We start from the raw sequence: 27,628 nt of genomic DNA, 5'->3' as shown, positions 1-27,628 counted from the left end.
CCCTCGAGCACAATTGGTCAGAAACAACGAGGTGTTCAGAGCAGCTCGTCTATTACATTACAAACCTTACAGAGGTTTAGTTATCAGCTGTATACAGCCCTTTGGAATCTGAGAAAAAGCTTAACACACTTAAAGCAAGAAAAATATTATGTAAATGCACAAGCAAGGAAAAAAAAACGCTTCTGCCTCTATTGAACTTTTCTATGAAACGCAGAAGAGGAAGAAATTTCCTTGTCTCAACTAGATGCTCTCTTAAATGCTCAAGGACAGTGTGTGCGTGTGTGTGTGCGCGCGTGTGTGTGTGTGTGCACTCCTTCAGAACTCAAGCAGAGTGAACTACTTCATTCCCACCCAGAGATATGTCTGTGAAGATTCTCAGTCATGCAGTTAGAAATACCCAGAGACATACAGTAACAAGGGGTCAAAGCCCTCCGAAGCTATCAGATACTGCAGCTCCTTCACCATAAACAGACAATGCAGTAATGCAGGACAGATTGATTTCTACGTATCGAAGACAAACAGTGTTACCTTGTGGGAGGCGTTGTTTTTCTTCGGGCTGATGTTGAAAAGTGTAGAAAAGACTGGATCAATTTGCATCTGACAACCTGGAGGTAAGCAGAAAATTATAATGAAGGATTTAATTAAACCCCTGTGCACAGGAGAGGAAATAGATAATGGGAAACAATGGTATATAGAGCAGAGAGTTGAAATATCTGATAGAGCAAAGCATTATTTTTTATATTTAATATGCTTGGTTTATGTGCAGTTTTACTGTTTAAATGGCAAGACAAACCCTTCTGAGTGGGAAATATAATTAAGGCTTGCCTAAATAAGGAAGGTTCACACACACACATACACCAACACACACAGAAAGCCAAATGTGCGCAAACAGTGGGAGGTGTTGTAACAGTTTGCCAACAGGAGACACTCGCGCTTTGGTGCATCTGGAAGGGTGCTAGCTAACGCCCATGACTTCCTATCCCATATGAGAATTGTGGATGACTTTGTTCGTCATTAGCCATTCACACAAACCACAAGCTCTGCATGCGAGCCACTGCTCCTCCGTCTCCCACTGAGATCTCCTCTCTCTCGTGTCTCGACTCACACCTTTATTCTCTCTCCTATCAAACCCACACATCATGACACAGTGTGTGACCACATGATATGTCATCTGCCGATATATACCTCTGTTGTCACAGGCAGCAGGTGCTGATTACTAAGGATGTCACCCATTGTGCCCTGTGGTATCACACTAAGGTCTGTGATCATGATGAGCGCAGAAACTCACAGTGTGTGCTCAATCCAACTGGGTGATGGAGGAAAAGTTCTGCCACGGAGAAGGCTAATTTGCAGCCTTTCTCACACTCTCATACTGGAAGCTAATTGTTTCCCTTTATATCTGTCTGAACAGTCTGCGATGTCCTGTTTGATGTAGGGAAAGATTCTTTAAGCTCCTTGACACACTGAAAGCAAAGGAGAGTTTGTGCCAGGAAGTGGCACAGCTAATTCTATTTGTGCATCCTCCCAAAATAGGTAGTGCTCGAAGCTTGGTGGTGTGGTGACAACTCGCCGGTCTTGCAGGATCTACCCCTGGCTGTGGCCCATTTTGTTTGTGAGAAAATGAAAAGTTCTGTTGGCACCGGCTCTCTACAGAAAATGTATATACTGTATAAAATTGGACGGCGCAGCAGTTAATGTGAAAGCTTGCTCCTTTATGGGGATGTCCCATTCTGTTTCCTCAGTCTGTAGCACTGTTTGCGATTAGCCAACAGCACAAAAAAACTGAAGCTGAACACTACACAAATTTACTTTACCTTCTCAAGCAAATTTGCTGATCAGGCAGATTCATTCTGATATTTTGCTGTTATAAATGCTTGTGTGACCAAGCCCTTAGAGAAAATAAGAAGGCTATTCGCAGTTCACCGGTGGGATGTTGCTTGCAAAAGTCCTGATCACAACTCTGGAAGTGTCTGTTTTCTGAACAAATGCTGATTTTCTTCCTATCACATTTCATGCACATTGGTTACTGTGATATCTAGCAATGTTTTAAATCTACAGTAAAAACAACTGCTAGGCAATAAAGTCTGTTCAGCTCTCCTTGGAACAAGAAACTTTTCTTCTTTAAGAAAAATTGAAAATATTGAATTTGTGCATTTCTTGATGAATGGTAGTTCTAAGCAAGTAAAGCAAAAAAATAAAAAATAAATATACTGAAAAGCAGAAGAAGAATAGCAGAGAGTCCTCTAAGGTTTACACTTGACATGCAAATGAATACAGTGACCCAATACTGATGTTCCGTTGGATTTGAATTAAAAGTAAAATTTTAAAAAGTGGACAGATATCTGTACCAGCAGACTCTTTTTTTATGAGTAAAATCACAATCTTTTTAAATCATGTGTTTATGTCTTTGTCTTACGTACTAAATGTAATGTTTCATACTATAAATTATGTTCTCTTTCATAGAAAAACACAGCTAATATAACCTGTAACTATAGAATAGCATGATGAATAATGGCCAACATTCCTTTTGAAATATCCATTGTTTCAACCTAAGCTCTGTCTGTGCTTTCTTGATGATCTAATGCAACTGGAATCGGCTTTGTCCAATTTTTTTTATATATATATATATATTTGTGTCTGCCAAAAAATGTGAACTAGGCGGTGCACCACACTATGTATTGTTACAGATCATAGTGTTATAGTAGCTCAAAAAATGAAGTGTACAATAGATTTGCATGGGCTGCAATGCACAGCAGATATGGTGGCAAGGAAAAAAGGACAGAGATAAATACCCTTTGATGTGAAGCTCTGGCATATTTTTGAGCGAGACAAAACTTTGTGCTGGAGCCAGAAAGTGGGAAAGTTGCATGACACCAGCAGGGGTGTGCTCAGCACCATTGCACATACAGCCGCCGTTAGCCAGTGCAGTCAACTGTGCCAGGAAACACAAAACTCCGCAGAGTCGTCTGATGAAGCTGTCCACGCTATCGTCTGCTGTCACTGTAGAAAAGTGGGCGGCTGCTGTCCTTTTATAAGGGCAGCACCCTGAAGGGTTGAAGAGGCTCATCCAGATTGTCTGAGCATGTACCTGAGTGGCTATAAGCCAATACAGCCCTGTTAGAGAGCAATGCTTGTGTAAAAATAGAAAATATAGATTTGACTTTTGGTTTTTCATCGTCTCCTTTCAGCTGAACAGGATGGTTCTGTGCTCCTGAGAGTCAATGATTTAGACCCAGTCATGTGAAAATGTCTAAATCACTGATGTACGGATGTCTAATCAGCAATGACAAGAAAACATTGCCTTTTTTCATGGCCATCGTGCCAAAACTGCGTGTGTTCTCAGGTGTGTATGAAGTCCAACATCAATGATCAAGTGCTCTGCATTGTGATGCAGGTTCAGCCAACTGCTGTCCTTTTACTGAGTCCAACAGACTTAGCCAGATGTCATTACAAAAGCCACAGCGGCTGACACCATGCTGCTGGTGTGTTTGTCCAGGCATCAAAGTAGAAGTATAGATACATAAAAGTCAAGGGCAATCAAAAAAAAAAAAAAAAAGAAAAAGAAAAAACAGAAAAAAGAAAAAAGAATTAAATTGCTCAAACCTTTTATGGACATTTGCTCTTCATGAGTCACTAATGTAATGAGTCAGCCTCTGAATTGAGGCGGAAGTTTTTTGAATGTGACTGAAAGGGCTCCTTTGCCAATTTTCAGCCCACATCTTGTGATTCTAATGTGGTGGGGACATGTGGAAATCTGACTTATAAAGTCCCACTGATTTGTGCGTCTGCAGAGGCTGCCATCACCGCCTCTCTGCTGAACAAGAAAAGTTTCTCCGGTTTACAATGAATCTTAAATTTAACTCATTTCACTGCAGAATATAGAAAATGTTCAGGAATATGATAATCTGGACTATTCAAGATTTCATTACATTTTCTTTTTTACTTTTAGATTTTTTTTTTTTTACTTGAATGTAATCATCACTGCATATATAAAAATGATGACAATAAGAGACAAACTGGGGATAGTTTTTTTTTTTCCATTACTCTCTCCTGACATTTTAATGAATAACCTACAAATCAAAAATTGACTCTGTTATATGTGGAGCCTCTTGTCAGCTGCTTCTTTGGACAAATTTTTAGTTCTTTAATCACTCCCATTATATACTTAACTTGCGAGAAACCACAGATCAAATGCATAATCAAGCGCACAGCTGATGAGGATGGGATTTCTGCATGCTTGAGCCTGCACTGCCCTTTCATGCATTTAAATCTTGGCTGAAGTGCTGGAGCTCAAATCCCCAAACTCAGAGGCTTCCACATCCACACAATTCTTATATTTTATTAAGTTTTTACTTCAAGTGGCAGAGCTGTAGAGGTTTATCTGTACTGTTATTCATGAGAAGAGAATGTATGTAGCACGGCCCCCTCAGCTGAGCAGAGAGAAAGCAAGAGATAGAAATGGAGGGCCAAGAGTGAGGGCCCATTTTCATTTTAATCAGTAAGCTTGTTGGTTCAGTTGGCTATGAGCACTCTACAAACAAAACCAAATGGCAGCTCCTGGCACTGGCTGAGGAACAGAGACTTTGGGCAGAAAGATGAGAGAAGAAACATACAGAGAGGGAGTTTGGGAAATCAAGGTTTCATTAAGCTGGCCAAACACAGTAAAACTCTGCGGTGATCAAGCCACTCAAACGGAGGACTGCCGAAGACAGGAGACTGCCCAGAACTGGACGTTTCTCCTCCGTGAGCCTTACAGCGTCTGTGACAATGGCGGGACTAAAGGAACAGACAGTGCAGACAAAAAGAGAAGTGTTTCATTACCCTGAATGAAGAAGTCAGATAAGGCAGGTTCCTCGCGGTCTATTTGAATGGGTCCATATGGTCAACAACAGGGACATAACTGATCTATGAATGACATGCTTAGAGTCATTATGAAGATAAATGGAATCCTTCAAAACTACTCACGTCTGATAACCTCCTGTATTGATAACAGCTTCATTATCCCTCCTCCTCGTTCCTCCACAGCTCCTATCTTTAAACACAGCCACAGGTCCTTCTTTACATGTGCAGGTGCTGAACCAGAGGCTGATGGAGCTCATGGCGTAGACAGCCCAGGGGGGTGTCTGTGTCAATCAGCACGCTGTGATCTAAAGAACGTGTGTGCAGGTCATGCTACTCAGCCGTTCGACTACATGTAAAACAATTAGGGGAGAAGCCGCCTTTGCACCCGTGTTTAATTGAGAAACCATCAAGCTACCCAGCTGAAGGCAGCCTGACAGATTACCCAGATTACTGTCTCACTTGAAGGCTTTCCCACTAGCTAAGGCCTGTCTCTCCATCTCTTTTCTCTCTTCCCTCACCCTTCGTCTCCATCCTTCAGCTTTTCTCACACAATCTTGCACCTCCACAATGAGATCACACTCCGATCCTCCATGTCAGGACTTTCCTTTTATGTACCTGAGAAACAAAGATAGCAAACCAAAGAAATGTGCATGCATTATTCCCAGCCCCATGATACCATACTATATCATAGGCCCAACGTCCGGTTATTCATTTCACTGAGCTGTTGTCTGCCACAGATAGCAGTATGATGTCTTCCCTTTGAAAATAAATAAGGTGGAAACATACAACCTGTCATGTCTTAAAGGAAAAATTCAACATGTTGGGAAAAGTTACAGCCAGCACAACAAAATCTGAATACCAGCACCTCTGAAACTCACAAGGCTGGTTAACATTTTTTGTATTGTTTGTTTAATAGGTGTAATGGTTATGACAATTTTACACATTGGTTTTTGAACATGTTAAAGCTTCCTATTTATAATACAGACATGGGAGTAGTGTTGATATACGAATATAACACTTGGCAAAGAAAGCAAATAATCATATTCCCTAAAATGTCACAAATTTGTTCTCAAAGCATAACGTGATCATACCTCTGCCTTTTGGTGTGCGACCTGAAAAAGTGCCCTTGGATGACAGTGACACACTATGATGATGATGTGACATTGGGAATTTGTGTGTTGCAAATACACTGAAAATCTACAGCGTAGCCACGTACTTGAGTCAGCAGCTCTTACAGCCTAGTTATTCAGCTCAAGTCTGTTAGTGTAAAACATTAATGTGACAAAAGTGCAGATTTATCAGGCCATACTGAACTGACTGGCAAGCATTCACAGATTTATAATTATGGGATTTCTTTTTCAATCCAACAATTATCACAGAGACATACTGGCGAAATAACTCAAACTGCCTCATAATTAGATTCTCACACACATTTTATCGTTTCTGCAAAACAAAAAACAAGCATATTAAAACTATCAGTACTGTAGCAGCCGTGGGCTTATTTACATTATCCGCTATCCGATCTCACCCTAACCACACATTGCCGACGTCAGAATTGATATCCCACCACGATAAACATTTTTAGACTTTGAACTCTTTGATAAGCAACACAGCACAGTCTCTGAAGTCTGATAGCCATTTATGTAACAGGGTGTAACATAAAAACAGGCAAATTGCTGGGACAGCTGCATAAAATCTCTGCTGATCAAGATGAATTTCAGGCAAAAACACAGATACTCCCCTACTGATTAAACAGAATTGCTTCCATGCCGTAACATACAACTGCCAGCTGTTACGGCCAGCCCCCAAAATTAAATCCACCTTTCCCAATACTTTTTACAGTGCCTCTATGAACTAATTACTATCATGTCCTGGATTTGCATTTTAACAAATAAATGGTACATACAAACAAAGCCTGCAACCTCTCAACTGTCTTGATACTGTTCTAGTTGACATAGTTTACAGATGAACATCATGTTGCTCAGGCTGTTCTCAAGGTTAAAGGTTTGATTACTTTTTTTCAAAAGACTTGAACATTGGGGGATGAGGACAAATAACTGCGCACAGAAGACCGGGTATATGCTCCAATAAAAAATAGATGGGAATAATACACAGTCTTAGTAAATGCTTACATCTATTGAAGTTTCAGATGAGGACCTTGAGTCTCTTAGTTTGGCTGAACTTGTTAAACTGACTGACCTTCATGCTGCTGATAACTTTCATATTCAGTAAATGTGGTGTTTGGACTGGTACATGTTGTGCTAATCTTGTGTTCTTTGGTAAAAACTTGTGAGTGCTGACATATTGACAGCAAAAAGACAATATGATAGTTGCAGTATTTTTCCATTAATATGCACAATGTGATACAATAGGTAGAGCAGACCCAGAATTTGCAAGTGGGTTTAAACCCACGAAAATTATTTCTAAATGGTCTCTTCATGCATCCGTGCTTAGGTTATCTATCCTAGTCAGGGTCGCGACATTTCTTCATCAAATGTCTAATATCTAAAGGCAAACATAACTCGACAAACACTGTTTTGATCCTCAAATTTGTTTTCTTTCCTCTCTTCTGTCGCATTCAATTTTTGGAAAAAAAAAAAAAAAAAAAAGAGTACGATTTAATAAATCTCCCTTAGGCTACAACTGCACTCACTCAGTAAACTCTCCACTGTCTAAACCAACTTTTTACTGACTTGACACTTTGAAGGGAGCCGAGTTGATAGAGGATAGGAAAGGCTCAGGGCTGAGGCACAGACAGACAGTTGACGGACACTTCTTAACCCCTCAGGGACTTGCTGAATTTGTCTACTTCATCTTGTTGTACAAGTCATTGCCTTTGCATCTTGAAGTCAAACATAATGTGCTTTCCTTCAATCACATATTAGCTGTAACTTCATCCTAATGTTTTCATGGATGTACTGGTAATATTTACTGCACATGATGACAGTCATGATAAATGTTGGACAACAGAAGCTTATCTGGTCATTAATACACACTGAAACAGTATGTAGCCTCTTCATTTGTTATATTGAACATCTGATCCAGATTTTATATGCTCTCAATAAAAAAATTAAATGAAATCTAGTTGTCTCAAGGCTCAAGCATTTCCAAGACAAGAGCAGCATGGCCTTTGCACTGTCAAGTAACAAACATTTCATAAGTCTTAAAGGAGGACACAGTTCCATTGTCATTAAATGAATTTGACAATGTTGTAGATAGTTACGTTTCTTAAATACTGACATTTGTGGTCTCTTAACTTCCCCAGCGTAGAGAGTACTTAGAACACATGGAGGATAGGCCCTGAATAAATGTCAAACTGTGAACATTTTCTTAGCATTACCCACTGACCCATAGAGAAGCCCCTCTCCCCAACATTTCCCAGTAATGTAGCGTTCAGCCTTTCACAGGAGCTGCCTTTGGAGAGCGAGACTGTTAACATGCTGGAATGAACATCAAATTCCTTTTAGGGAGCTAAAAACCTCCAGTGGTCCCATAAAGGCCTGTCCTTTTTTTAATGACTATCTGAATCTATTTCTAAGTAATAGTTTCACAGGGAATACGTGGTGAGTAAATCAAGCCCAGTGTAAGAAACAGTTCAACACGGAGCTCAAATCATTTTCTTGCAGAGTTTCTTGAAGCCAAAGTGCGAAGGGCTTCGGCTAATGAGTTTAGTGAGGGTGTGAAACGTGTATCCTCCTCCAACAGAAAAGGGCAGGACCGGGCCTAGCATCTGTAGAACCCGCCTCGAGATCCAAGCAGCACCTTATGTTATTATTGATGCGAGTTCACCAATTAAGAACTTCTCTCGCAAAAGACAGCGAAAGCCTGCACATGCCTCCTCCGCCTTATCTTCTTGTGCTTAAGAGTGGCAGATTGGCACAACTACTACCAGCAGCAGGTTTGTAAGTTGGCTTAATTAATATGTGGAAATGGCTGTGGCGGGTAAGGAGGGATTTACATGAGCACACATTCCTCCTCAGCCAATAACCCCTCTTTGCTCTGACAGCCAGCCAAGAAGAAACACAGTGTGGTTTGTAGTCTATGCGAGATTATTTTTCCCTTGTAAATATCACAGTACATATAGTCAGCAGCGATTACATATAACATAAAGTTTTATCAAGTGAAAGATTTCTACAGAATGAAAAACAAGCTTCTCCAGGATAAACCAAGTATGATACTCCTACTGCAATTCTGTACCATAAGACTCTGGAGAGGCGAATAAGCTAATTTTTAGCTCAATCTCCAAGGCAACAAAAGACAGCAGTAACAGCAGTGTTTTCACTGTCTACTGCCACAGACAAAACAGTCATGAAAAATAACTGAGCTGTGAGTGTGTGTGTGTGCATGTGTGTGCGTGTGTGTGCGATGCTCACTAATATATCATCAAGCAGCAGCGTCGAAAATCCGTTACTGTAGGTTGCTCTTGAACAGCATGGATGAATTTCATCACTGCGACCGAGCGGGATAATGTGGGTGCTTGACAGCAAGTAGAGCAACCAATAATCAAAGTGAAGTCAACACTGCAGACTACAGACTGACATTGTTGTAAATATAGCCAATGTGTAGGTGGTCAAAACTGCTTGCAAATGAATAACAAGCACAGACATGACCCAAGAGAATCAGAGATACAGGATGAGGCCACTGCAGCATGAAACATGGGACTGTAATGGCGCCCCGGTCGTGTCTGTCACTGAATATACTGTAAGGGCACATACAAACATCACTCTTATCTATGAAGTGTCTCTGGAAAAGAAGGAAAAACAGGAAACAAAACTGATAAACAGAGAACTTTATTGGGGGATCCCCTTGTGGGCAATGGCATCACTCAACCATTTAATTGGATTGGACTGACATTTGCAGAGCAGGGTGTCGCAGCATTTGTGTCAGTGCAGAGCAACAACTTGCTGCCATACACATGCATCATGCTCCACTGACTCGGGAGGCGCCGTCTCCTTCCTCCGTAAGGAAAACTCACAGTCACACTCGGCAGAATCAAACACACATGCTCACACATTTCAGTTAATGGGCAACTTGTGGAGACATCGAGGGGCTTGGATAAGAATCAATAAGCGAGATCAATCGGCCTACACATTTTCACCCACCAGCGTCTGAAGACACTGTTGACTACCAACTTCACACAAATGTCCCAAGGCCCATTAATCAAGTTAAATAGATATTTAAGTGCCCTTGACCTATCTGCTGCATCATTCTGCAATTAGAATCCTTGTATTCAGGATGAGAGGGAGAAAATGCCAAACGCTTACAATCTGTGCCTCGGATTATTCTAATCAAACAGACCAGCTCTTACCATAAAAGACTGAAACATTTAAGATAACACTCTGCTCCATTATGTAAAAGGCAAACACCCTCCCCATAGCAGTGATGCGTAAGCAGGAGAAACAAAACGCATGGGCAATATCTATATCATTTCTGCCGCTTGACATACACAGCAAAGCCTCTTTCATAGATGGAAACAAGAAAACTGTGGCTGACGGTGACTAAGAAGAGATGATAGTGACGGAAAGGTATGTTTTCAAATGCAAAAAAAAAATGCTTGAAATTAACTGAATTACTATCAGCATGGTTAGTCAAGAATACTCATAATGTCTCGATTCAGTTCTTAAGTTTCTCTCTTTGAACATTACTGCGAGACAAGAAATTAGTCTTTATGTTTGACTTCCTGTAAAAAGTGTAAACACACCAATGCAGTTCAACACTGATGAGACTCCTCTCACCCAGCCCACCACTTGTTTGACCTATTGCCCTCTGGCAGGCGATACAGGTCAATAAAAGCCCAGCACAAGCTGACTGACAAACAGTTTCTTTCCTTGAGCCATACGGACACTGAACAAACTCTGTGCAATATATTATACTGTGAATGCGTATGTGTGTATAGATATTTATGTATTCATATTTGGGCGTATGTGTATGAAAATATGTAGGTATGTGTGGTTTTATACTACTTGTTTATTTTATGTCTGTGTTGTTATTATCTGTTATTCTAAGCACATTACCTTGAGTAGCATTGTAAATTTTATCATATTAATATGATGACAATAAAAGCTTCTAAAAAAAAATAAAAAATTCATAAGATGAACATATTTTGTAGCAATTTCAAATTTATTTAAATTACATAAAGTGAACTGGGCAAAACAGCCTGCTGGTGTCACCATCTTAAGAGAATCAGCATTAACCAAGTGGATTAGTGCTTTAAGTTACCATCGTCAAAAATCACGAAATCAGTCAATCGAGTTAAATCCAGGTAATAACTCCCCCATGACTACTGCTATTCTAATCTCCTCTAGGAAGGAAGATAGGAAAGGAAAAAATAAAAGTAAAGAGAGGTAAACTGAAGAGTGAGGGAGGCAGCACAACAGAGACCTAGCAACACATTGTGAAACTGCGTTAAATATGTAATGACATCTATGTGTGGTCCACGAATGACCCCACTTTCTCATGTGTAATTTACTGAAAGAAAACACGGTCATATGGTGAGATAAAGCACTCAGACACATGATGTGGGAGAAAGTTCAATGTCCCTTACTTTTCCTACTGTATACTTTTGTTCTTCTTTCTCATGAATGAACAGACCAAACTTCTATTTATCCATTTACATGTCACAATATTTTATTAACATACCATGATATGCAACATCCCCGTTTTTAAGTTTGGTTGTGGACCTATGTTGCATGTCTTGGCAAAATGCATGTCCCCCCTCTGTCTCTCCCTCCATTCACTTCCTGTCAACTCTCTAACAAAGACATAAAATTCCCCCTCTTCTCCCCAAAAAGACTACAGGTATGGTTCTGTGGACTACAGTGTTTGTGTATAAAATACTTCTGCAGCTATGGGATGGATTGCAAAGAAATTTTGTGCAGACATTCATGGTCTGTTGATGTAGATGAATCCTAATGACTTTGATCTGATCCACTGACTTTTTCCTCTAGCCAGTCCTCCAGCCTAGATGTCCATATACTGTACATAGGTCGCTTGCCCCTACCATCAGATGCAACCCACTGGACCGTACCAGCGGCAGGCGTAACAGACCTGTCATGCTTAAATAATAAATAAACGCAGGTGAGGTTGTGGAATGGTCATGGGTAAAAGAAACATCGCTGACTATGTGTTTCACACCAGTGTGAAAGCCCTGTGTTTTGTCAACCCATCCACTCACCCCAGTCTGCTCCTAAAGTGGACTTTGTCGCTCTGTATATATATGAATCCTTTACCTCTATTGCCAACATGAGGATGACATTAGTGGCTTTGGTTTGACTGAATACTTGCAAAACTGAGTAACTGATGTACCTATCAGCTGCAGCTGTACTTTGTGTTTAGAGCTAAATAGCAAGTGTTAGCATGCTAAAATACAAAAAGAAACATGGTGCCATAGTTCACCCCCACAGAGACCCCAGCATGGCTGTAGTCTCTTAGTCCTGCTTCGTTCTGATTATTAGGTTAATGTCTGGTCATTTTTTAATGAGAATATCGGTAAATCGGCATCAGCGTGTAACTGTGACACAGTCGTATCGCTGGCTGAGAACCTTGGAGATGTCAACTTTTCAGGTGGTAAGAAGGAAAGCTATGTTTTAGCTGGATGATCACACATTTTGTGACATTACCAACAGAATCTTGAAAGGATTTTATAAGCCTACCAGGCTGAAGAATGATCTCAGGGTAATAAAGGACTGTAATCCTTTATCCAATCTAAAAGCATTTTAATCACCAAAATTGGACACACAGTTTTTATACCAGTTGCTGCAATAAGAGTCTGGAAGTACGTATCTTTTTGTGCGTATACATGTGTGTTTGCAGCTGTTTGACTGTCTCAGGCTGTGTGATTACATAAAGTCTGCACGCCAGCTGTAACCGACATCGCTTTATGCCTGGATCTAATAAAGCCAAGCTCATAGGCTCAGTGTGTTTCCTCTAGCATGCAGTGTACCAGGGTGTGTATAATACCTTCTGTACAAACACCAAATGCTTCTCCTTTCTCCCTGATCCCACATCACCTCGATTTAACTTCCAAGAACGGAAAACTTAACCTTGTGAGAGCTTGCTGGCACCACGAAGAAACGAGAGGGGCGGCCATAAACTCCAACGTCATGACAACACCAATGTCATGAGTCCAATTATTTGGATTTTAATTCTTCAGTTATTTCCATTATACATGTATAGTCCAAGTCTCAAGACTGAGAAAAGTTTGCAGGGTACACACTTTTATATTCTTATTTTGTTAACTTAAAAGTAGTCAGTTTATAAAACCTATAATTATTTATTAAGCAGATTAATTTATAAATAAGATATAAATATTAAATAAAAATAGACCTTTGTAAAAGCGTAACTTCTAAGGACTTTTCAACAGCTGCAGATACCCTGTTCAAATGTAGAATGTAAACTCTCAAACGCTTAAACCATCACATTTCAAGGAAAATTATGGAGGACGCGACCTCATTGACTTCAGATGCAAATATTCGTAAATCAGCTCTCTCCCTCAACGTACTGTGTGGCTCTTAAAACATAAAAACAAAAACTACTTGCCAGTTCTCCCTTTCATCCTATGGGCACGCTCCCTCTATCCCTCCCTGTGCTCCTCCTCCAAGCCAAACATCTAAGCAGGTGGAGATGATCCTGTTGAGGGATGACAGACAGCCTGTCCCCTTCAAGCAACCAGTCCCCTGTCAACGTGGTGCTCTGCTCATTGTATGTAACGAGGCGTAACCCACAGTAGTGTGGAAAAGCGTACGATGTCGAGGATAACAGCAACAAGCAGATGTTGTTGAGCTGTCACAGGTGAAGGCGCGCACTGCATGTACACTATTCAGTGTAAACAAGGCAATCACTTCAATTAAAAATATGCATCATCATGCAGAAGGAAAGATTCTTCCATCAGTAGTGACAGAAGACACCAAGAGGGAATAGTGAAAAAAGCAAATGAATTGCACAGTTATTGTAACCAAATAGGCCAAGTGGAAGATATGGGAGTTCCATGTTTTATAAATGAAGATGTGTACTTTCTCACTTCCTAAATGGAGAGCCAGAGGACAGCCAGGAAAAGGAATGAAGGCGAGAGGGAGGATGTGAGAGTGCTACAAACGTTTATCCCTTCGTAAACATGGAGTTTCACTCAGCTCACACATGTGGAATTGCCTCTCTGGTCAGTCAGATGCACTGATGGAGATAAACCAAAGTGACATCGCCGCTACATCTGTGACAGCTCAACATTCTCCTCCATCTCTTTGCTCGTACTCTCTCTGTCTTTCTCTGCCTTTTCTGTCTCCGTCCTCTCAAGGGCACCTTGCCACTGTGAATAGAGACATCGGTATTGTTCTCAAGCCTCCCTCTCTGTCTCTCTCTCTCTCTCTCTCTCTCTCTCACCCCATATTGTGATGTCTCCCCACTGATTATCAATGCAACACCTCTAATAAGATCCATCAGCCCACCGCTTTCCCGCCCTCTCACACACCCACTTCATTTACACGTGGAGTGAGAATCAGAGACGGCGAGTAATTTGGGATAAAAAGAAGATGGATGTGCCTCTGTGTGAACAACATGCTCAAGAGCCCCTCTGCAGACAGTAGATGGAGAGGAGGGGACCTTTGGGTTAGAGACTTGTTAGAGCCTTGACATTACCTTAAAGGATGGTGTTGTTACCTCTTCAGGCAGTGTTATATTTTGATATACAGGCTTTGCTTCTACAGAATGGACAATTCCCAACAGCAATTATAAACAGCGTAGAAGAAATGGGAACAGTTTGAAGGTGCTAAATTAACATGTTGCTATCAGAAAATCATTATTTGGTGACATTAACACCGTGTTTGAGATAAGAGAGGGAAGTGTGGTAAATCGCTCTGGAGAATGTGCTTCTAATTGTCAAAAATATCAGCACTCAGCAAAAGCACTGGCATCAGACAGAGGTATACAGTATACAGCATTAAAGCAGAATATTTGTGTTTTCACACCACACTCCAGTCAGTCCATCAAAGCAGAATATACCTGACTGTCTATAGAAACAGATGATGGTTAATGTGTTATTCCGACATCATTAAGACCTACATCTGTTTTCTTTCACGTGGAGTTACAGCGAAGCAAGATAACCACATGACAAACACATGAGCCAGGTGGACAACAATGACAAACAACACTTCTCTCTTCTATATCGAAGAAGACAGGAGGGTTTCCAGCCGTTTCTCAGCACAGAGCTGATCCCAGAAATGACATGCCATGATGGCTCAGTGTCACCCTTTGTGTGACTATTTTTAACACAGGATGGCAAGCAGTGAGAAACACTGAAGAGATCTCCTCCTACAGCCATCAGCATTATAAAAAAAAAAGAAAAAAAAAAAAAAACTTGCCACAGTGGCAACTAATCTGTCTTATTGTCAGTGTGAACACATCAGTGCACAAGTTGCTGATAAACATGCAGTGACAGCTATCAAGAAATATCTGAATATCTTTACTATTTCTTCTTTAAAAAAAAAAAAAAAAAAAAAAAAAATCAAAATCAGTATCCCATTGTTTCGTAGCCTGCGATCTCCTTATATACACTGACCTCAATTATTATAATACCAAATCAAACAGGTGCCATAACAGGTGACAGGAATTCTTGAGTCTCCAAGCCTTTGGACAACTTACACAATCTACAGTAAGCCACTGTTAGATCCAGCTTCACAGGCTACTAATGACTAATGGCATCATGACTAGACGAGTGGGAGAACTTCTCAGTGGCTCATCCATAAGCCCAGGGTCAATGGCTTCTTAACATATGAGCTGGTTGCACAGAGAAAAGGAGCCAAATAACACAGCCGACATCAAGGCTGGGGACTTATTTGTCTTTTTTTGTCTTTCTCAAGATTCCCCTTCAATGTATGTACAAGAGAAATAGGTTGTGCCATGCATAAGCTCAGCCAGCTGGAAGGCAGCAGTGCAAATAAATAATATACTTCTAAAATGAAGGGTTATCATAAATAGAGTGACTGCGGTTGTTGGGGCTGGTCTGCTGTGATGGGTCTTGCGGTGAAAAGTGCATCCCCCACAAGGCCCAGTGACATGGACAACTGCTGAAGGCCTGTCCCCAACAATCACATCTTCCTACAAAAGGCCCGGGCCAGGGAACTGAATAACACAAAGGGCAACAGCCTAAAAATAATTACCAAGCCTGTAGAGATTCCCCACTAAATATACGAGCCATGAATGATCACCATCAAGATTTCACATAAAACAGACAGTAGATTTGAAAGAGACAACTTTGAAATAAAACACATATCAAAATCTGATTTGTTTTCATGTGTTTTACCCCTTTGTTTTTAAGTCTTCTTCACCCAGTCTCACACCATGTTCGTTGTCCAATGAAGCAATGGCCTCTTCTTAATTAGAAACATTGTTTTCAAGTCACACAAACAACCACCGCTTTGGAAAACTAGCCAAAAAACTATAATTTCTCTGCAGCTTCCTGTGGGCCACACTCTCCATCTTCATTTCTCTCGCACTATCTTCACTGCTCAACCTCTCCCCAAGACACACACATGCTGTATATCCCTCTTCTATAACCTACCCTCCTGTGTTTGCCCATGGACACTTATCATCGATGCACACAACATCTTTTCCTGCATCCCCATCGATCCCTTTATTGAAACAAGCCTCATTTGCAGTCTCCTTCTTGACATTTTTTCCTCTCCTGTCTCTTTCTTTTCCAAACTCTGACAGGCTGTGCAGATTTTGGCAGTTTGCTGTTCTCCCCTAATCCTTCGCCAGACTTTCCTCCTTCACAAATATACAAGGATTTCAGAAAAATGCAGTCAGACATCAGATGGCCATAAAGACATTCCAGCTTGTGATATACAGTTTTTAAAAAAGAAAAAAAAAAAAAAAGTCTGCTACTTTGCTTACGGTTACTGATTTGATATGTAAACAATGATGCACACTCAGATTTCTTGATATAGAAAAGTAAATGAAAAGGCCAAGTCCATATTTCTGTGCTGTGATATCATGCAAGTGAATTAGCATAGTTAAGGCCACAGTCCAAAGAAGGCAAGAAAGAAAGACTAAATATGCTCATCAATTTCTTTTTTTTTGCCTGTGCAGTGACAATCCTTGCATTCATGAGTGAATTTAATCATTAATATAGTATCTGTAGGTAAGTGTCTGTGTTGTTTTACCATTATGGTTCCTTGTAACGTCATCTAGGCTACCATAGTACATTGAATTCATTCAGTATTAATGGGCATATGACAGCGAACATTTCTGTGGCTAGTATGATATGTGTTTTCAATTTTTCAAGAGCAATAGCTCAACGTTAACTAGTTGATCAAATATTTTCAGTTACCTCGAGCTCAAAAATGTAATAAACTTAAGGGGTTCTGGAGACACTTATGGTGTTAAAATTTTCTTACAAAACTTGTGAGATTTTTGACTTAGAACTTTTCTGCTGAAAAGTCTGTGGAGTGGAGAGAGTGAGCCAACACAGAAAAGTTGTGGGCTGGAAAAACCAAAACAAGGCGCTGGAAAATGCTGTAAGGCTCCATAGAGCTAAATGTAGCTGCAGAGTCAGGTGTTAGTCTGTGGGCTCATCACTTTAAGTGCACCATTTTACATACAAGTCACGTGATCCATAGTTCATTTAAAAATACTGCCACTTTAAAGACATAGTTGCAGGATGATTAAACATACACAAACAGGCAAAGAGTGTGTTTAACTAATTAACAAAGAGCACGGACACACATGGATAAAGGTAAACTCTCTCCCGATTTTAAAACTTAAATTATAGCACTCTGAATTGGCTAAAAGAGGGGGCACTGGAGAAAGCACTAATCTGCAAGCTGGCACACACTGTCTAGCATCCATAAGTCCTACTGCTAAGTCAACCAGGATATTTCCTCTAGGGATAAAAGACTTTTTTTTTTCTCTCTCTCTCTCTTCTTTTTTTTGCTCAAACTCACAGACTCAGAGCAGCAGTGTCCTCCCTTTTCCTTTTCCTCCTTGCCTTCACTCTAATCCAGAAAATGCATATTCAGCCAGAGGAAACAAAGGGCCCAGAAGAGGAAAGATGAAGAGAGTGAGCGTGAGAGGTTGCAAGAGAAAGACAGACTGAGAAAGAGAAGAGAGTGGGTCCTGCATCTCAAGCCCTCCAGAGATCAATTGTACAAACTTCTCCATGAGTGCTCTCCTTTGCTGCTGTAACTCTGAACTAGCCAAATCAATGCTGAGGCATGAGTGTTGGCGTGTGTGTTTGTGTGCGTGTGTGTACGTGCATGCTATTTAGACAGGAGAGGGAGCAGGGGAGGACAACTCCGAGGGTGGAGGAGAGGGAGAGAGAGAAAATGGAGGGAATACGAGAAGCAGCAGTAAACGATAAGAAATTACTCAGATCAGATATTCTTAAATGTCACCGAGCTGAAGTGTCTCTCGACGGTGTCGTGTGGAATATAAAGGCATCTTGGCAGTGGGGACGGCTCTCATTGCATTCAGTGCTGTGTTGCACGCTGGGTATTCACACACACACACACACACACACACACACACACACACACACACACACACACACACCTTCACCACATCCCACCACGTCGTCTATTTTCCATGATTACGTCCTAGTTAAAGAAAATGCTTTTATTTGCAAAAAAAAAAAAACAAATCCATACACTGGAATCATGAATGTGATCAAGTTTCTGAGTGGAGCCTGAAACAGCATTAACATTTAAACACAGCTGTCACATTCATCTCACCACTGTAATGTTACGATAACAAAGAAGGAGACTCATTGTCTGTATCCTCCCACTCACTCATAACACTATGATTTTTAGTGACTTAAGTTGTGTCAGCTGTTGCTGTGCCTCTCTAGCGTGACCCTGAAATGAATGTTAAAGGAAATTACAAATTTTGGGATTTGGCTGTCACATTTGTTTTATGCCGCATTTGTGGATCTCTAAGGAAATGTAATCACCATTTGATTGTCATAATTTCCAATTATCTCCTACAGGCATATGTTTTTGTTGTTGTTTTACACTCCGGTTAAATTCTTCTAGAAAAGAACACGAGGGATGCATATTTTACATACAGTCCTTTGTGATTTTTACAACTTTTTCACTTAAGAAAGCAGACGATAGAGCAGAGTGTCTCCTTTATTAAGGCCCCTCACTCTGGGTCTTAGTGGGAGATTTTGGCTTCACGCCTTCCTGCCACGGTTTCAGTAAATCGGCTTTCTGTGGCCATGACAGCCATTAGCCTTGCCCCTGGCAGTAATCCTCTAGTTTCTGTCTCTAATGGAAGCAGGGAGGGTTGGTAGCATTCACTCCGTTACTGCTTCTGATGCTGGGTTCCATAGGGGACCAAAGCCAAACCCTGATGCACCTCCTGCTCCACGGTGCATCACAGAAGCAACACCTGAGAACACCACAGACCCTCGCTCGCACTTGTCTTGTTGTTAAGACAAGTTCTAAACAAAGATACCAGTGGACAGTAACCAGGTAAACCTACTTAAAAATTTTCAGGCACTTCTAGAGACTTCAGAAGATCCATTTAGTTACTTACTTACACTTCTCTATATTCCATAATAAAATATTGTACTTTTTACTGTACCATATTTATTTGAAAACTTAAAGTTTTCTAAAAAGAAAAGTGACAAATGGTGAGCACAACAGGTGACAGATGACAACCAGACAAATATATATCATTTTACAGTGTAAGTAGTAAAGTGACAGCAATTAAGTAAAATAACTGATGCAGGAAACTGCTCATGCTGCACATGCCGTAACATCAGAGGCAACTTTGATGAAATCAAGAAATAGTCTGACCTCAAGTTAGAACGTAGGAAATGTTGGCAAGGACTCAAAACAAGCTCGATGTTGTTTATTAGCTGCACATGTAAGAGACAGCACTGATTGGGGGAATTAAAGAAGAGACTGTCATCGTCAGAGTCAGACACTGATTTAATTTAAGCAGCATATCCATCAGAGCTCAGACCTAAGGCTATCTACTGGTGGTGTTGATTTGAATTGTAACACATGACAGGACCTTTCTTGTCTGCAGTGTCCCAGCAAGTCCACCAGCTGTCCATGAAACCGACGGTACACCCTGTGACAAGAGTGCAAACTGCACGCAAGAGAGGAGTCCCGGAGTGGGCCAGGGCAGTCATCAGCCATGTGATCAGGCCATCATTTCTTTAGATATATGTAAACACGCCAGCTGGGAGAGCCTGGTTACTTTAAACACCATAACTTTCATATTCTCTTTCTTACTATATGGACTGAGATCATATACAAACTCAGTATTTCTAATTTCTTTCTAGCTCTTCTAGCTAAACAATGAGATGAAAATCACTTTTAAAGTTCCATAAAGCCGAAGGGAGCTGGTGATAAGTCCCAGCAGGTTCCTATGAGCACATTGCCACATTGTTTTCACACTTTGTTCACTGTTATAAAAATATAGATTATAGCCGCTTTAGTGTTATGGAGAAACACCCTCAGATGTTGAAGCCACATTTTCAGGGGCAGTGGAAAAACTACCAATGTGGCCTCTAACTTCAGGTTTACTCTCACCAAGTCACATGATGCTATGCCATTCTGCCAAGACCAAATCATGGCATCTGCCTGGCCAGTGGGAAGCCATATTTAGGAAGGAAGTATAAGTTGTTGATATAACATATCTTTATACTGGAAGTATTCATTTGCACTTTAAAGATTCAAAGCCTGTGTTTCAGCGAACAGGTGTACTGTCTTACATTATCTTTGACTTGTTTTGATTTGTGACTGTTCTACAGCAGAGCACGGGAATTTGATATATTATGGTGCCACCTTCATAATACCATCCACCGCATTTTGGAGAGTGTGGCTGACGGATGGCTGTGATTTGCAGCCCGCTCACACATTTCTCTCTGGACTGTCCAGGAAGAGGAGAGCAGACAGGACATGCCGAGGGACAGCTGTGAACCTTTCGGTCCTTTTCCTGGTAAATTTCCATCCAAAGCATGATGCACTTTTGGATTCTTTACTTTGCTCAGCTTCTAAAGAATCAGTCCTTCTCTCCTTCATCTCACTCCTGTTAACAGCATATGCACAATACAATTACTTACTTTGAAGAAAGAGTTCTGTATCTAACTGAATGGAGACCCCGATGAGCTAGATCATACTGCTTCAGTGGCAGGGTGAATATCAAAGGCCTCACATGAGAACAAGGAGTCATTTCAACTTTTTAATTTTCAACTTAAAAGGACAAAAACAAAGTGCAAAACCACAAAATGCAAAGATGTAAGAAATGTTTTGTTCCATGTTGTCAAAGTGCAATGGAAGGCCTATAGGATAGGATTTAAACTGTGCAGACGCAGATATGTCATACACTGACTTAAGTCACAGCACGCACATTAATCTGCCTTTATGCTCCCACTGGTCAGATCAATTGATCAAATGTCTGAAAGAACACGCCTTGTCTAGACCCTCATTTATGTAACAATTGAAAGGTGTCCGCAGCATATTGACAGGAGCAGCATTGCAATGCACGCTTTTTTATAATCTTTGATAATGTGACAATGCCTGAGATTTTCACTTTGTGGCTCACAAAGTCTCATGACTATAACAGGAGGCTTTAACAGGTATGCATGAACATGTACTCAGAATTTGTGTTTACTTGAGTTTTTTCTTTAATCCTGAAGTTACCTACGGCAGCTTTAGGATATTTATTAGCAAAACACAACATTTGTCCCTACACACCTGCTTTTGACATTTCCCCTGTGAGACATGTTCAGCTGATAGAGCGTAACACGCGCATGTTCCTGTTTTATCCCCAATTTGATGAGTGATTACACAAAGCCTTTAACTGTCAAGATTCTCTTTGCCCTTTAAGCAATGAAAGGCAGGTAGAGAACCTTTATTTTGAATGGAGATTCTGTCTGGGGAGACGACAGGCAAACAGCTTGCACACACACACCAACCCCACTCACTGACCCCGACACTGGGGGTCTGAAGTCCATTCACTGATTCATTTATTTGTTGATGTGATTTGTTTGTTTGCTCCTTTGGGTTTGCTGGCTCATTTGTTCATTTGATTGTTCGTTCATTTGTTCTCCGTTTGTTTTATTGTTAATCCACTCATCTGTTGATCTGTCACATGTCCTGAAACAACACTGATTGCATTTTAAGGAAAGGACTGTGATGCATCTACACTTTGTCTCTTGGTCAGAGAGCACCAAGCGGCCCCAATCTCAGTCCGCCACAACTGCAAGTCTAAATAAGCATAGATTTTTGTTATTTATTGGCCCAGTGGGACAGTGTATCATTTGTCGAGAATGACACATCTACTGTTGAAATGTTTGTTTGTCACTGCCTTTAACTGTCTTCCCTTCCTTGTCCGTGTTATCAAATTGATTCTTTCTTTGTGTTTCTTTTATTTTTTTTTCCCTCTTTCTTTCTTCCTTTCTTTCTCTCTTTCTTTTTTTCTAATTCACCGTCATATCTGAATGAGATTTCTGGAGTGGGGTCACTCTTTCCTTTTTTCATTCCTCACCGTCTTTGTTCCTCTTCTCTTTATGTTTGAACAGTTTCTATTTCCTTGTGTGGGCTCTATGAGAGATAAGTCTTTGAGGTTTGTAAGGAACTCTTTGTTGTATCTGCTGAATGCCACAGAGCTGACATTATTGAACTCTCTCCTGGCTATAACAGGACATACAGAGCTCCAGGCATCACCACATGTGAACACACAACACAACATACGCACTGAAACTCGGGAGAAAAGGAGCTCAAAAGTGGTGACCAGGGCAAGGACAAAGTGAGGACCGCACCAAGCATCAGACAAAGAGGGATTCTTGGATAAAAGAACGAGAATATTACAGGAGCCGCAAGAGCTAACCTCTCACCCTGTGGGCTTTGACAGCCCAACTCCAACCCACTGCTGACTACTCATAATCAATCACATCTCAGCCCAAGCCCACAATTAATCAATCAATTAAAAAACCCACACAAAGCCACAGTAGTGTAATCAATCAATCCAGCCTCTGCGGAGGCCCGTTATTGAGAGCCAAGCATCAGATCTATAGGTCCCCAGATGCTACTGGCCTTAGTCGCATGCCTGACTATGCACAGAAAGAAATAGAGAAGAACAGAGAGGTGAGACAGTATGCTCGGTTGTGATCCACTACAGCGTAGAGAGGAGGCTCTCAACACTCCCATGGCACACCACCAGCGCCTGAATATTCATGCTGAGGAATCGGGCACCATAGAGGCGCTCAGTTATTCATTATGCTTCTGCAAAAAGAAACACACCATCGTCCCACTGCGATGGAATATTAATAGTTCCCATTAATAAAATATCCCCCTCCCCATCTTAAAGTCTTGTCTTCAACTATCTTGGCTATAGCACATATCAAGGCCTGGGACATTTGGGATAGGACCATGAAAGTAAGTCAGACAATTGCCATTTGGTATATTAGTAAACTAAAAAAAAAAAAAAAAAAAAAATCTAAATACTCTACACCCTTACCATCTGGTCCAAAGTGAGAGAAAGTGTCTTGTTCCTCTTTTGGCCAAAGCCTTCTCTGTGAAAATAGAAAAATAGTGTGGGAGGGGATGGCAAGAGGAGCTCTATAGCTGTATACTCAGAGAGGGTGAATGTTTAATTTAGAGCAGCCTGAAAGTATGCTGACATTTCGCCATTGTTAGGAGAGATGAATACATGGGACACTGTCTGCCGGAGAAATGGAAATGTGCATCAGCGCTGTTAAAAATTCAACTGCCTTCCCCACCCAGACATGCAGATCTAGGCTCACAATACAGTAGGCAACCTACCATGTTTGCCACTGTAAGTCTCCCTTGATTTAGCCAACGGATCTTGTTGTAATGTTATAATCTTCACATAACTCCACATCAGTTTAAAGGACCCCCCCCCCCCCCCCCCCCCCCTTCACCCTGACCCCCGCCCCAGCATTCCATCTGTCCCCCTCTTACTCCCCTGACCTTTGACATCAACGCACCCGCAAATTCTCCAGACACTCAGGGACCTTAACCTTTGCAGGAATATGGCACAACATGCAAGACTGCACACCAGCAAGATCAACACCACCACAAGGCTTCCTCTCTGGTATTTATTGAAAGTAGCGAGAATAAACAAACAACAAACGCAGGCAAAGCACAGCGGACTGGGACTTTTAGCTCCCTGACAACACCCAGGAGGACGGAGGGGGGGGCGGGGGGTGAGAGTGTCAGCCTGTGGCGAAAGCAGTGACACAGAGCAAGAGAGTGAGAGAAAAGTGTGAGAGAAGAGGAGAGGAAGTGAGAGCCAGAGAGAAGGTCAATTACCTGCCACTCCTGTCAAACACTTCTTATAACAGCTGAGCTGTGTCCAGCAGGGTGGCTGGCTGCTTTCGGGGCCTTTCATCTCACAGACGTGATGGGTGATGAGGGCTCCTCTTCCTCACATTTAAAGTCTGTCACAATACATCCCGCAGCCTTGGTAACTTCAGGACACCGCTGGGCTGCATGGACCTCTGGGAAAACGTGCGTCTGCTGCTGCAAAACGACAAAAGGCACAGCAGATGCTTAATAAGGGACATCCAGTCCTGCATGTCAGTCTCAACATAAGAACCCCTGTTGTGGTTGTTGTTTGTTCTGTTCAACTATAAACAACAGCCTGTGTCTTGCACCGCAGAGTTGTAGGATACAAATCAAAGGGGACATTTAGCTGTTGTTTATGTTGCTACTCTGCTGTCAAGTGGTTTCAAACTCTGATGTGTGTGTACATGCGGGTGCTTGTGCCTGAGCGCGTGTTCGACTGTGCCTTTGAGCAAGCAGAACTATCACCAGGCTTACAGGTCTCACCTGGAGGCAGGAGAAGCAGCTGGACCGGATGGTGTGACCAGTTCAGCACAGAATCACAGCCCTGGATCGGAAACAGAAGAAAAGGCACAGACTGAGGTTTCAGAGTTGAGAGAAGTGTCTGGCAGTCAGTGAAACATTCAGACAAAGACACCAGAAAAGAATGAACTCGGCCTGACCACTGGAGCTGCAGACCAGCCGACTGTGACTGACTGACAGACTCTGAGCCGAAGATGGCGATGCGGTCACTGCGCCACACCAAGCCAACTGGCTCGCTGAAACAGGATCTGTTTTTCCAACCCCAAGGGGACTCATTGAAAAAACACACTTCCATCCCATCCCCTGAACCTCACTCAGGGCTGCTGCAAAGAGGAATTAGAGACGGGGTTTAGTTTTGGTGGGCTGTGTTTTTGCCACATGTCAGCCAATTGAGTTTCAGGGAGAGTAGTTCTCAGAGGTAGCTCCAGATAGCCTCATCTTTAACCCCCCCTCTCCTCCCCATCCCCAAGACAGTGTCAGAGGACATATGGTTGAGCCAGGAGCACCTGGCAGCCCCTTCAAACCGGCAGGCAGATTGAAACTGTGGCTACAGGGGCTGGGAGCGAGAAGAAAGCCCACAGATATCTCCAAAGAATGGTCTGGAATTTGTGGGCTTAGTGCCACTGAGAGCACAGGGATGAGAGGGTGATGATGGCATACTGGGAGAGGGAGGCGGGAAAAAGGGCAAAATGGGGCAGGAAGGAATGGCGACTTAAAGGACAAGGAAGTGAATCAGAGGAATCTTGTTGGTGGCTACTTTATATATTAGATAGATATAGATGCAGTTTTTCTTTTAACAAGGTTGTTTCCCGACAGAAATAACACATTTTCATCTGATAAAGTGTTGCAGGGGCACGCACACCCTGAATTTTAAAATGTCGTAGGCAACTTCAAGGACTGTTGCACAGTGTGATTGGATAGTTGCCACGTTGCCATGGAAATATTTGCCACTTACGGTGAGGCAGCAGCAGCAGCCAACCATGAGCCAACACAGGAGGTTCATCCTGTGATCACGCCACTTACGTCTCCCCATTTACTGTCACAAAAGTTATGCATGCAGGACATGTCAAGACGTAAGTTTTGTGGATGTTAGAAACTGTGATTCTGTATCTTCACCCGTTCAGTATGAGCTCAACCAGTGAGATTATTTTTGCTTCTGCAGCAGCTCTTTTCTGTCTGTGTAACTAAAACTCTTGTCCAACTTTGACAGATCAATATACAATAAGACTTTGGGCGTGGTTGCTTCATTACTTATTTCAGAACTATGTGCATGATGGATGCCAACTAAATGGACTTTGTTAGAAGCGTCTCCACCATCATGTTTCAATTTAGCCCTCGCCTGTTTTCTACTGTGCTAAACACTGTGGGGTGTCAATACAGAAAATCACAATGCATATTATTCCCTAAGTTCAAAGACTGCAACACCGAGTGGCTCCTGGAAAGATTAATTTTTTCCTGCAGTGGTTAAAATGAAGAAAATTGATTATCAATATGCACGCCCATAAGTGTGTATACTCTATACCCTCTTCTGCCATGCATCATCAGCATCATACCCTGCTGTTTAAAATAGATTACTGTGTGTACTTGTCATGAATGATGGATTGTCATGAACTGGATCCATACTCTCACCAACCATTTCGCTGATGAGCTGGGAGTGAAAGGACGAACAGATAAACACTGTAAAACTGACGGAGGGGGCAGTTTGCGAGAGAACACTTGTTTTCACTGGACAAAGCTGATTACACTGAGGAAACCACGGACAGAGGGAAAAGATCTCGCTGTGCATCTCCATCTTTGTAAAGGTTTTCCTGCAAGGTCATAAATGCTGCTGCTCACACTGGATTTCATTGTTAGCCTATTGTTTAAAACAATGAATATGTGTAGTGGTAAATATCGGTGAATAGAAAAAAGAATGACTTCTGTTTACTCTTGCTGGATTGAGAGAATTGGCAAAGGTTTACACCTCACCTTAAATATGTTCCTAATAGTTTAAGGGTGCTAACAAGGATGGTACCCCATTTAGTGGAGTGCTTAGAAAACAATTCAAGTCACCATGCCAAATTGGTGCAGTTACTGTATGTATATTCTACTTTTCCACAATACAATGCAAACAGCATGATGTTCTCCTCTACTGAAAAACTATTGTTTCTATAACTTGCGATACAATACTCAATTTTTCCGTTACTTTAAACGACTATGGTAAATATACATATATATTTTTTTTACAGTATGTCAAAGGACAACATGAAAACAATGTGTCACAATGAGTCGCTCACAGTGAAGAAGCTGCAGCTCCCCTCAGCTTTATGGAGCTTTATAGTGAGTTTCATCTCATGGTTTAGTTGTTCAACCCACAACTTTATTGTAAACTTGTAATTCCCATCATAAATTCACTATCCCCGGTCTTTTACGCTGTAAACACAATCTAATCATGTGATGCTTCTTCTCTTCACTCTCACACGACCCGGATGTGGGAGAGAAAAACCAAGCACTCACATTGACCTTTTATAAGCTCTAAAAATGGGGAGGCCCCTCTCATCCTTCCCACATAGTAATTGTAACAGAAAAACCCTCCTACAAAGTCATGGCTATCGCCACTCACAGACTGCCTCTGCCTGTTTGTTCCTTCCCGTTCCTCAGGGCCACTGCATCCCAGGGTTATGTTTGTGACTGTATTTCTAAACAGAGTGACAAGGGCTATGAAAGTCTCGGGGACCGAAACTTTTAAAAAGGAAAACCCTTGCTGCTGAGTTCTGTTCTTCTCTATCCCTCATTCCATTTCTGCAAAACGCTTCACTTGTCACCACAGACTCCCGAGCTCCTTTAATAAACGCTCCAAACGAAAATGTCTGGCTTTGAGTGGCAGAGTGTGACTGTTTAAAACCATTGGGATTCTGGTGTAATCCTACGGAAGACGCAGGCATAACCCGACTTTAAAGTTGCCTTGTCGC

General features: G+C 41.6%; 1 long non-coding RNA gene across 1 annotated transcript; it reads right to left on the bottom strand.

Moving 5' to 3' along the window:
* Positions 1-478: 478 nt before the first annotated feature.
* On the bottom strand, positions 479-24,702 carry LOC121198218. The gene is made up of 3 exons (XR_005896331.1): positions 24,642-24,702; positions 24,123-24,332; positions 479-605 (listed from the first exon to the last, which is right to left on the bottom strand). It is a non-coding gene; the product is annotated as an uncharacterized LOC121198218 (long non-coding RNA).
* Between the last annotated feature and the right edge of the window lie 2,926 nt (positions 24,703-27,628).

The sequence above is a fragment of the Toxotes jaculatrix genome, chromosome 18 (assembly GCF_017976425.1).
Source record: "Toxotes jaculatrix isolate fToxJac2 chromosome 18, fToxJac2.pri, whole genome shotgun sequence".
In the NCBI taxonomy this organism is placed as follows: Eukaryota; Metazoa; Chordata; class Actinopteri; family Toxotidae; genus Toxotes; species Toxotes jaculatrix.
This window is presented reverse-complemented; position numbering and strand designations above follow the sequence as displayed.